This window comes from Bison bison, unplaced genomic scaffold (assembly GCF_000754665.1).
Source record: "Bison bison bison isolate TAMUID 2011002044 unplaced genomic scaffold, Bison_UMD1.0 scf7180017864108, whole genome shotgun sequence".
Taxonomy (NCBI): Eukaryota; Metazoa; Chordata; class Mammalia; order Artiodactyla; family Bovidae; genus Bison; species Bison bison.
Window position 1 is genome coordinate 7,126,171 of NW_011494680.1, and position 12,212 is coordinate 7,138,382.

Below are 12,212 nucleotides of genomic sequence, written 5' to 3' on the forward strand. Positions count from 1 at the left end.
CCAGGGCTGATCTCCTTCAGAATGGACTGGTTGGATCACCTTACAGTCCAAGGGACTCTCAAGAGTCTTCTCCAACACCACAGTTCAAAAGCATCAATTCTCCGGCGCTCAGCCTTCTTCACAGTCCAACTCTCACATCCATACATGACGACAGGAAAAACCATAGCCTTGACTAGATGGACCTTTGTTGGCAAAGTAATGTCTCTGCTTTTCAATATGCTATCTAGGTTGGTCATAACTTTCTTCCAAAGAGCAAGTGTCTTTTAATTTCATGGCTGCAGTCACCATCTGCAGTGATTTTGGAGCCCAAAAAAGTAAAGGCTCTCAAATGTTTCCATTGTTTCCCTATCTATTTTCCATGAAGTGATGGGACAAGATGCCATGATCTTAGTTTTCTGAATGTTGAGCTTTAAGCTAAGTTTTTCACTCTCCACTTTCACTTTCATCAAGAGGCTTTTTAGTTCCTCTTCACTTTCTGCTTTAGGATTGACTAATTTGATCTCTTTGCTGTACAAGGGACTCTCAAGAGTCTTCTCCAGCACTACAATTTAAAATCATCAATTCTTTGGTGCTCAGCCTTCTGAATGGTCCAATTCTCACATCCTTACATGACTACTGGAACTACCTGCAGTAGTCTGAATAAAATATTTAACCTCTGTAATCTGTTCAGTTCAGTTGCTCTGTCAAGTCTGACTCTTTGCAGCCCCATGGACTGCAGCACGCCAGGCTTCCCTGTCCATCATTATCTCCCAGAGATTACTCAAACTCATGTCCATCGAGTCAGTGATGCCATCCAACCATCTCATCCTCTGTCGTTCCCTTCTCCTCCCACCTTCAATCTTTCTCAGCACCAGGATCTTTTCAAATGAGTCACTTCTTTGCATCAGGTGGCCAAAGTATTGGAGTTTCAGCTTCACCATCAGTCCTTCCAATGAATATTCAGGACTGATTTCCTTTAGGATTGACTGGGTTGATCTCCTTGCAGTCCAAGGGACTCCAACACCACAGTTCAAAGGCATTAATTCTTCAGTACTCAGTTTTCTTTATACTTCAGCTCTCACATCCATACATGACTACTGGAAAAACCAGTTTTGACTAGATGGGCCTGTGTGGACAAAGTAATGTCTCTGCTTTTTAATATGCTGTCTAGGTTGGTCATAGCTTTTTTTTCAAGGAGCAAGTGTCTTTTAATTTCATGGCTGCAGTCACCATCTGCAGTGATTTTGGAGCCCAGAAAAGTAAAGGCTCTCAAATGTTTCCATTGTTTCCCTATCTATTTTCCATGAAGTGATGGGACAAGATGCCATGATCTTAGTTTTCTGAATGTTGAGCTTTAAGCTAAGTTTTTCACTCTCCTCTTTCACTTTCATCAAGAGACTCTTTAGTTCTTTGTTTTCTGCCATAAAGTTGGTGTCATCTGCATATCTGAGGTTATTAATATTTCTCCTGGTAATTTTGATTTCAGCTTGTGCTTCATTCAGCCTGGCATTTCACATGATGTACTCTGCATTTAAGTTAAATAAGCAGGGTGACAATATATAGCCTAGACATACTCCTTTCCTGATTTGGAACCAGTCTGTTGTTCCATGTCCAGTTCTAACTGTTGCTTCTTGACCTGCATATGGATTTCTCAAGAGGCAGGTCAGGTGGTCTGGTATTCCCATCTCTTTCAGAATTTTCCACAGTTTGTTGTGATCCACACAGTCAAAGACTTTGGCATAGTCAATAAAGCAGAAGTAGATGTTTTTCTGCAACTCTCTTGCTTTTTTGATGATCCAACAGATGTTGGCAATTTGATCTCTGGTTCCTCTGCCTTTTCTAAATCCAGCTTGAACATCTGGAATTTCATGGTTCAGATACTGCTGAAGCTTGTCTTGGAGAATTTTGAACATTGCTTTGCTAGTGTGTGAGATGAGTGCAGTTGTGTGGTAGTTTGAGCAATCTTTGGTGTTGCCTTACTTTGGGATTGGAAAGAAAATTGACCTTTTCTAGCTCTGTGGCCAATGCTGAGTTTTCCAAATTTGCTGGCATATTGAGTGCAGCACTTTCACAGCATCATCTCCCAGGATTTGAAATAGCTCACCTGGAATTCCATCACCCCCACTAGCTTTTTTTGTAGTGATGCTTCCTATGGCCCACTTGACTTCTCATTCCAGGATGTCTGGCTCTAGGTGAGTAATCATTATTATCTGGGTCATTAAGAATCTTTTTTGTATAGGTCTTTTGTGTATTCTTGCTGCCTCTTCTTAATATCTTCTGCTTCTGTTAGGTCCATACCATTTCTGTCCTTTATTGAGCCCATCTTTGCATGAAATGTTCCCTTGGTATTTCTAATTTTCTTGAAGAGATCTCTATTCTTTCCCTTTCTATTGTTTTCCTCTGTTTCTTTGCATTGCTCACTAAGGACGACCTTCCTATCTCTCCTTGATATTCTTTGGAACTCTGTATTCAAATGGGTATATCTTTCCTTTTCTCCTTTGTCTTTTGCTTCTCTTCTTTTCACAGTTGTTTGTAAGGCCTCCTCAGACAACCATTTTGCCTTTTTGCATTTCTTTTTCTTGTGGATGGTCTTGATCACTGCCTCTTGTACAATGTCACAAATCTCCATTCATAGTTCTTTAGACACTCTGTCTATCAGATATAATCCCCTGAAACTATTTGTCACTTCCACTGGATAATCTTAAGGGATTTGATTCAGGTCATACCTGAATGGCCGAGTGGTTTTCCGTACTTTCTTCAATTTCAGTCTGAATTTGGCAATAAGAGGTTAGTGATCTGAGCCACAGTCAGCTCCCCATCTTGTTTTTTCTGACTGTATAGAGCTTTTCCATATTTGGCTGCAAAGAATATAATCAATCTGATTTCAGTGTTGACCATCTGGTGATGTCTGTATGTAGAGTCTTCTCTTGTGTTGTTAGAAGACGGGGTTTGCTATGACCAGTGCATTCTCTTGGCAAAACTCTGTTAGCTTTTGACCTGCTTTGACCTAAAGTAACAAGCAAATTTGGCCTTGGAGTACAAAACGAAGCAGGTCAAAGGCTAACAGAGTTTTGTCAAGACAACCTCTCTAATACCACTTTTTAAATATTTTATTCAGATTATAGCAGGTAGTTCCTAAGCAGAGCTGTGAATAGCTCTGAAACCTTTTCTTCACAGAAACTCATCCAACACCCATCTCTAATATTTCACAATAATCACTTTTTAGGCAAAACCTTTCAAATGTGTCTGTTAAAATACAGATGCCCAAGAGGAAACTAGGAGGGAAGACTAGACTAATTCATCAAGCCCAAGACTCATTTAAAGGATCATAGGGTTTATGAAAAAATTTTATTCATAAAGTTTGGCCAAATGTGTTTGACTAATCATTTATTTAAGACCCAGCTTAATTCCATGTCGACCCTACTACAGTAACTGTTGCGGTACATTCTCCAGGAGTGCATCTTCCTCTGCTCAGCGCCATGGGGCATCTTGGTTTTCCTGCAGTCCTCACAATGTATGCTCCCTGCTGGTCACTTAGCCTGCACTGACCCACATTGTATATTTCATGTGGAGTCTACCTGGACTGTCAGCCCCTGGAGGGTGGTGGTCTTATTCTGTATACAGCACGGTTCCCAAACTCTGGGATCGAATGCCTGATGATCTGAGGTGGAGCTGATATAATAATAACAGAATCAATGTGTGTGTTAAGTTGCTTCAGTCATGTCCGGCTCTTTACAACCCTATGGACTGTCCATGGGATTCTCCAGGCAAGAATACTGGAGTAGGTTGCCATGCCCTCCTTCAGGGGATCTTCCCGACTGAAGGATTGAACCCGAGTCTCTTTTTCCTCCTGCAAGGGCAGGCGGGTTTTTTACCATCAGTGCCATCTGGGAAACCCAAAAAGAAATGTACAATACATGTAATGTGCTTGAATCATCCCCAAACCAACCCCAACTCTTGGAAAACGTGTCTTCCAAGAAACTGGTCCCTAGGGCCAAAAAGGTTGGTGACCACTGAATACAGCACTGATCAGCATCTGTGAAGATGCTGGAGATGCTGTCAGCCTAGAAATTGAAAATGTGTTACCCACGTGTATGTTCTTCAGCTTCCAACTGGCATGCAGTGTCTCCCTGATCTATTTCCCAATGCCTTACTTGGGCTGACTGGCTTGTCGCATGCATACTGTTGCTTCAGCCGTGCCCGACTCTTGTGACACCATGGACTATAGCCTGCCAGACTCCTCTGTCCATTGGATTCTCCAGGCAAGAATACTGGAGTGGGTTGCCTTTTCTGTCTCCAGGGGATCTTCCCAACCCAGAGATCGAACCCGCGTCTCCTGAGGATCCTGCACTGCAGGTACTGCTGGGAAGCCCCACCACTTTGGAATAGGCAATTTGAACCTATTCCAGAATATCCTGATATATTAACAAATAGGGAAATATTTCAAAATCCACTTTCCAATTCCAATCATGAGAGAAATTTTCCATAATATATTTACATCAGAGACTTTTAAGATATTGATTAAGGGAGGAAGATTAATTTAGAAGGACTAGAGTCTCTAGAGTGAAAAATTATTGCATTTATGCTCTAGCTACATGGCTTTACCCACAAAATATCTTCAGTTAACAATGTTTGCTTAGTGCATACTGTGTTCAAGTTTGTATCTCATTGTGGTTTTGATCCTTTATATATCTTTTTTGGATACAATGTCTAATCAGGTATTCTGCCCACTTTTTCAGTTGGGTTATTTGATTCTTTTGCTATTAAGTCGTAGGATTTCCTTGTATATTTTGGATATTAACCTCTTATTGGATTATTCTTGTAAATACTACATTAATTAAATTTAATTATTAAATATTTTGTAAGTTAAATATTAATATTCTTATAAATATTCTCTCACATTCTATAAATGTTGATTGTTTCCATTGCTATGGGAAAATATTTTAGCTTGATTTAGTCCCATTTGTTTATTTTTGCTTTATTTGCCTGTGCTTTTGGTGTCAAATACAAAAACTCAGGGCCAAGATCAGTGTCAATGAGCAGTTACCCTACATTCTCTTCTTTCTGGACACCTTAAATACGTACAATTTTTACACATCAATCATACTCCAATCAGGCTGGGGAAAGTAAAGAAAAATTATTCAACAAAATTGAAAACGATGTGCAAAACATAGATGTTATAATTGTGCAAAATACAGCACCCTTGTCAGTACACTAAGGGTCTGCTTTTGCTAAGTCACTTCAGTCTCATCCGACTCTGTGCAACCCCTCAGACAGCAGCCCACCAGGCTCCCCCAGCCCTGGGATTCTCCAGGCAAGACCACTGGAGTGGGTTTCCATTTCCTTCTCCAATGCATGAAAATGAAAAGTGAAAGCGAAGTCTCTCAGTCGTGTCCAACTCTTAGGGACCCCATGGACTGCAGCCCACCAGGCTCCTCCGTCCATGGGATTTTCCAGGCAAGAGTACTGGAGTGGGGTGCCATTGCCTTCTCCACAGCTAAATAAACCATTACAACAATGACATTAAGGACGGGCTTGAGGTTTGTGCAGAAAGCAAAGGAAACACATGGGAAGCACATCTATTTTATTTTGTAGGCTTCTTTGAGAAGAGGAAGGTAAAGGACAAGCAAAGTGTCTCAGGAGGAATAAACTGGGCGAGTCCACTGACGAGAAGGACTAGAGTTTATTGATTAAGCTCATGGGAATGTCCATGCTCCATCTTAAAGCAGAGGAGGTAAGACTTATGTATCCATCCCCCTCAGGGGTTTTGCTTGTAAAGATCAAATCTGATGAAAGTATGAGTGTGCATGAGCTTATGGGTCTTTCTAACTTCACTAAGGCAGTTTCTATTTATAGTAAGGACTTAATTTTAAATTATTATTCAATTTACTTAATATATAGAAATATAAGTCAACATAATTTTAAGTTATTAAATCTAGTTTATAAATATCACTCTATTTATAAATATAGTACAATTTATTAAGTCATTTACCAGGATTTTATATCTCAGATAATTAAAATCCTTTATACATTGTAAACATTATAAATGTAATATATCCAATTTCCTAAGTACTTAATTGTCTATCTAACAAGCAAAATGCTTCCAATTATTAAATAAGGCTTATAAATCTAATGAGTTATGCTCATAAAGTCGATATATTACAAGTTCTTCTAAATATTACAAAACTGCTTAAAATCTTTGTGAACATTCCTTTATAGTTTTCAATCATAAGTGTAAGGTAATTAATATTGTTACACATTTCAAATAGAAAAATAAAGTTTATCTGTTAGGCCTCTAACATTCCAGTGGGATATGGTGTGCATGCTCAGTTATGTCCAACTCTTTGTGACCCCATGGACTGTAGCCCACCAGGCTCCTCTGTCTGTGGGATTTTCTAGGCAAGAATACTGGAGCTAATAGCTATTTACTACTCCAGGAGACAATAAATAAAGCAATACTAAATGTTTTCAGTTGTTCTAAACAGAACACAAAAATATTCAGAAAATGAGCTTGATTTTCTTCATGTTTCATATTTCATTTCAGTTATTCTGGAATTCGTATTCAATATGCTTACCCACTGACAATTATTTACCATTCCAAGCAAGTCAAAATTTCCTTTTCAGTATTTTTATATCACCCACAGATATATTTGGCCAGAATGATGGCTTGATTCTTGCTCTAGACACTGGTTGAGAGCAGGAAGCCCAGTGGTTACAAGAACAAAACTCCCTAACTACCGAGGACCACAGTGTCTACAGAGTAACCTGACTTTTATCTAAAACCTACCAACCGAAGTGCACCATCCATTGATTAAATTAAACAAGTCTATTTACTGCTTAATTGTGTTCTGAAGTAATATTCCTCTTCTTCCCATCTGGTAGGAACACAGGTTCTTTAGCCAGTTCCTGACACCCCACTGGGCTCCCTTCAATCCTGGAGACTCTGTCACCTCAGTCACATCACTGACGTGTAGTCCTGCCAGGCACTGCCCTGAGCACTGAGTACAACCAACAAGTGCAGGACATTCTTCCACGAGGCTTCTGTGCTAGTGGGTTAGTGTCCCGCTAGGAGTTAGACAATTCAATGAGATCATGGAACAGTAACTAGTGACTCCTTTCATTAGTTGGTCAGGTAAGCCCTTAAAAAAAAAAAAGCCAGATCTGTTAAAATCAGAACAGAGAGCCACCTGGAGAGACGGAGAAGCTAGTGATTTGGGGTTGAACACACCATACTTCAGTGTCTGAAAGTAAATCAGTCAGTCAGGCTGGGACACAGTAAATTAGAGACAGAAAGGTTAGGGATAACCACAGCCAGGTCTTACAGACACTTTTAGGCAAAGATAAATTTGGGACAAAAGCCATCAGAGCTGTGACCAAGTGTGGTGTGATCACATTTTAGAAAAATCTCTCCATTGATGACTGTGTGAAAAACGGGTATTAAAGATTTAGAATGAAAGTAGTGAGACAAGGATGCAATTAATTGGGCAGTGGGTGGTGGTGAAATAAATGTGGATGGTGAGACACGCGGACTCAGGCTGTATCCCAGGCACAGAGTAAATTAAGACATGCTGACGGCCTGACTCTGGGCACTGACCAACAGGAGGAAATCAATTACTGCTGGGGTATTACTTCAAAACTTGAGGTTTGAGAAGCACCATTGTGGGAATTCTACATGAGGTATGTTGAGTTTGAAATGCTTATTCAATACCTAACTGGAATTTTTAACTGGCTATACCCCAATACTGTGGTGTTGGAGAAGACTCTTGAGAGTCCCTTGGACTGCAAGGAGATCAAACTAGTCCATTCTAAAGGAAATCAGTCCTGAATATTCATTGGAAGGACTGATGCTGAAGCTGAAGCTCCAATATTTTGGCCACCAGAGGAAAGAACTGACTCATTGGAAAAGACCCTGATGCTGGGAAAGATTGAAGGCAGGAGGAGAAGGGGACAACAGGGGATGAGATGGACGGATGATATCACTGACTCGATGGACATGAGTTTGAGCAAGTTTGAGAGCTGGTGATGGACAGGAAAGCCTGGAGTGCTGCAGTCCATAGGGTCACAAAGAGTCAGACATGGCTGAGTGACTGAGTTGACTGATAGATACCTCAATACAAAATAAAAAGTTTAAAGTTTGGGGGGAAAAAACAACCCAACTGCAAACATCAAGGGCACAAGCTGATATACAGGTCTGGGATGTACAGAGACATGTCAGGATGTGGGGATATATTGGAGAGTCACAACTTATAGGATTAGTTAAGCCATGAAACAGTTGAGATCACAGACAGAGCAAGTGGATGGCCAAGATAAACGTACCTGAGAGCCAGGGCAGCAACAATTTTAAAGACAAGAAGAAAAGACAAACAAGGGAAAAAAGAAAGGAAGTTCATGGCAATATTGTATACAAGGAAAAATTGATTTTTCTTTGGACAGAATCTCAGGGGGAAAATAGGTTCAAGATGGAAGACACAGTGACATGTGTCAAATACTGAAAAGCATCTGGGTGAACTGTAAACAGAGAAGCAAGCACTGGATTCGTGAGGACACAAGGTGAGGCCAGAGCCTGGCCAGGGAGGGTCAGGGAGTATGCAGAGCTAGATGAAGACATTATTTTGACCTCATTTAGAAATCAAGACCAGTGTCTAAAATCCCTCGAGAACATGGCCCACACTGACTAGGTGATCACTTGCGCCGTGTACATGGGCATCCACTTCCCTGGTGCTATTGGTGAAACCAGCTGAGCCCAGACTGTTGTGTCTTCCACTAACCTATCAATTCAGTGTATTGATCTCTCAAATGGGCTTCCCCAGTGGCTCAGTAGTAAAGAATCAGCCTGCAATGCAGAAGCCACAGGAGATACAGTTTTGATCCCTGGGTTGCAAAGATTCCCTGGAGGAGGAAATGGCAACCCACTCCAGTATACTTGCCTAGAGAATCCCACGGACAGAGGAGCTGGTGGGCGCATAGTCCATGGGGTCACCAAGAGTCGGACATGACTGAAGTGACTTAGCACCTCTCAAATACATCTCCACTGAGGAACACCACGAAACGACCCCGAAACTTCTTTGCGTCCTTTGGGAGAGAACTCATCACTAACACTGGGTCACTAACTGGGCTAAGGGAGGTATTTCCCTCAAGCCAGAAAATTTCCATTTCTGATTTCCCTGCAGATGTCTCATCCCCAGACAGTCTTTTGTACAATAGAGCTAATCCGGTCCTCAGGTGCCACGCTCTGCTTCCTGTCATACATAGCCGATGCCTCAGCAACAGAACGTCTTGATTCACGGCCACGTGGAATGTGACAGCTCTGCCATGTGGCTTTTCCTCCCGAGATGGTGGTGGCATTTCTCTAGGTTCCTGGGAGAGAACTAGGATCGTACACATGCCCTAGAAGCCAGAAACTGGGAGCATGTGGTCAGTTACCCAAAGGATGAATCAGGAGCAGCTCATCACTTCTTTTCAGCAGATTATCCAGGTGGAGTATTTAGGCAGAGCTAGAAAAATTCCTCTCCCATGATGAAACAGAGATTTCTCCCTGGCTGGTGCTGGCTTTCATTCTGCACCAGATCCAAGAAGGTGAGCTCAGTGTGTCGCTCCCTGGCGCTGAGTTACTCTCCTGGAAACCTGAGGTCACATACTCCTGGGACCATGACTGGTATGTGAGTCACTGTCTGTTTGCCATAGTCTTCCCTCGTGTCTTTATTGTCTGTCTCCACCCCATCCTTGGCCAGAAGTGGTCATTTATCCACTGCTAACATAGAGCTTAGCCTGCGGGCCTGCAACAGTCAGGGCCTCATAAGAAGCCTTGACCCCACACTGAGGAGAGATCCTGGGATTCAGCAGTTACAGAGTTTCAGTGTGTGCTCAGTCCTGTCTGACTCTTCATGACCCCATGGACTATAGCCCCCCAGACTCCTCTGTCCACAGGATTTCCCAGACAAGAATACTGGTGGGTTGCCATTTCCTCCCTCAAGGTATCTTCCCAACCCAGAGATCGAACCTGAGTTTCCTGCAGCTCCTGTACTGTTAGGTGGATTCACTACCACCTAGCCACCTGGAAAGCCCCTCAGAGTCACAGTGCTGTCACAGCGCTGCCTAGAAAGTTGCTTACTGTTGGAGCCGTTTTCACAATTACCTGTAAATTGGTGAAGTCAAGACTCTGATATAGCTTTAGGAAATTCAAAGGAAGTCATTTAATATCAAATATAGAGTTGAGTATCACATGTGTCAACTGCCAGCACTTTCCACACATACGTGAAAGTTTAACCAAAACCCGGGGCCACTGAATCAGGCAGAATGAAAGGAATATTTTGAGGGGAAATAAAGATGTAAACAACTGCATTGTTTCCCGAGTTTCCATCCAGAACACGGAGTCCATGTCTCACACCCCTCGCATTCATCACAAAGGCTCGGTCAGCTGTGAGTCACCAGCCCTGGGAACCGGTTTCCACTCTGTTTATGTAACAAGTCTTCACGTGGCTCGGTGCAATTTTCAATGTGACAGCAGCTCTGAAGGTGACAAGGAGTGTGGTCTGTTTATGGCATTAGGTGTTATTGCCTTTTCTTTTTTTCTTAGACAACTGCAGATTGACTAGATGGAGAATTTGCTTTTTCCCAACCTTTTGCTGCATTCTCCAGGGAGGCTCGTGTTATGAGTAAAGAATAGGTCAGAATAAATGTGCATTTCAGTCAACACCGCTTGTCACCCCCACACAAAGCAGTCTAAAGGCTGGCAATGCACTCACACCTCTTTCTAGAGGACTCCATCTACAACATTGATGATGGAGGCTATTGCTTATCACATCAATTGTTTCCTCTTGCCTGAGTCCATTTGTCTATAACACCACAGACTAGGGGGCTTGCAAATATCAGAAATTTTTCTCACACTTATGGAGGCCAAGTTCAAATTCAATCACCAGCCTGGTCAGATGTGGTGACGACCCTCTTCCCACTTCACAGCCAAGCCTCCCCACTGGGTCCTCACAGGGCACAAGAGGCAAGGGACCACCAAGGCGTCTTTTTGCAAGAACACTCATCCCATTCATGTGGGCTCCAACCTCAGGACCTCACGTGCTCCCAGGGGCCCCACCTCCTGACCCCAGCATCTTCGAGGGCTAGGACATCAATGTTGGGATCTGGGGGCACTCAAACATTCAGACCTCAGCTCCTCGGATACAAGAAATGAGTGGTCTCCCTACGCAGGGTGAGTGGCTGAAGTGCCTGTCAGCCTGCATATCCCACGAACTAAGAAACAAACTATGCAACTTCCTTCACCCTGCAAAATGCCCTGAGCCAGTAACGGGGCTTTTTTTTTTTTTTTTTGAGTAGGGGATTGGAGGGTGGACAACTACATGATCTAGTTGAATCGTAATAGATGCTTACACACTTGGGACCCCATATTTTCCTGTCAGTGTATGCTTGGTGTCTAGACGTAACCAGAAGACAAACTTACAATGCTAATGTTATTAACACGATGTTTGTTCTGCTGTTGCTGTTCCTGTCTGACTCTTTGCAACCCCATTGAACTTCAGCATGCCAGCCTCCCCTATCCTTCACTATCTGTGCCACAGATTAATGTAATATCCCTATAAATATTTAAATCCCTCACTAACCAGCAGAAAGAAATACACTTCAACTTCAAAACTGTTAAAATATTCAGTCTCTCATCCTATAAAGAAAATCATTTACTAGTTTAATATCAAAAGTCTAAGATATAAGTTCTGCCCTAGAGACTTGTGAAGTACACCACTTTCTCTGTTTTTTGGTTTTTTGTTGTTGTTGTTGTTGGTTGCTTCTTTGTTTTTACAAAATATTTCTTCCCCTTAAAGGATAAAGGCATTTTGGTTACATTATATAGCTAGCCCTTTATCAGAGAAATGCAAATCAAAACCACTATGAGGTACCATTTCACGCCACTCAGAATGGCTGCGATCCAAAAGTCTACAAGCAATAAATGCTGGAGAGGGTGTGGAGAAAAGGGAACTCTCTTACACTGTTGGTGGGAATGCAAACTAGTACAGCCACTATGGAGAACAGTGTGGAGATTCCTTAAAAAACTGGAAATAGAACTGCCTTATGATCCAGCAATCCCACTGCTGGGCATACACACTGAGGAAACCAGAAGGGAAAGAGACACGTGTACCCCAATGTTCATCGCAGCACTATTTATAATAGCAACGGAATAGACACGGAAGCAACCTAGATGCCCATCAGCAGATGAATGGATAAGAAAG

The 12,212-nt window shown here is 42.2% G+C and overlaps 1 pseudogene; it reads right to left on the reverse strand.

Moving 5' to 3' along the window:
• Positions 1-9,363, reverse strand: part of LOC104987915 — a 21,263-nt pseudogene extending 11,900 nt beyond the window's left edge.
• Between the last annotated feature and the right edge of the window lie 2,849 nt (positions 9,364-12,212).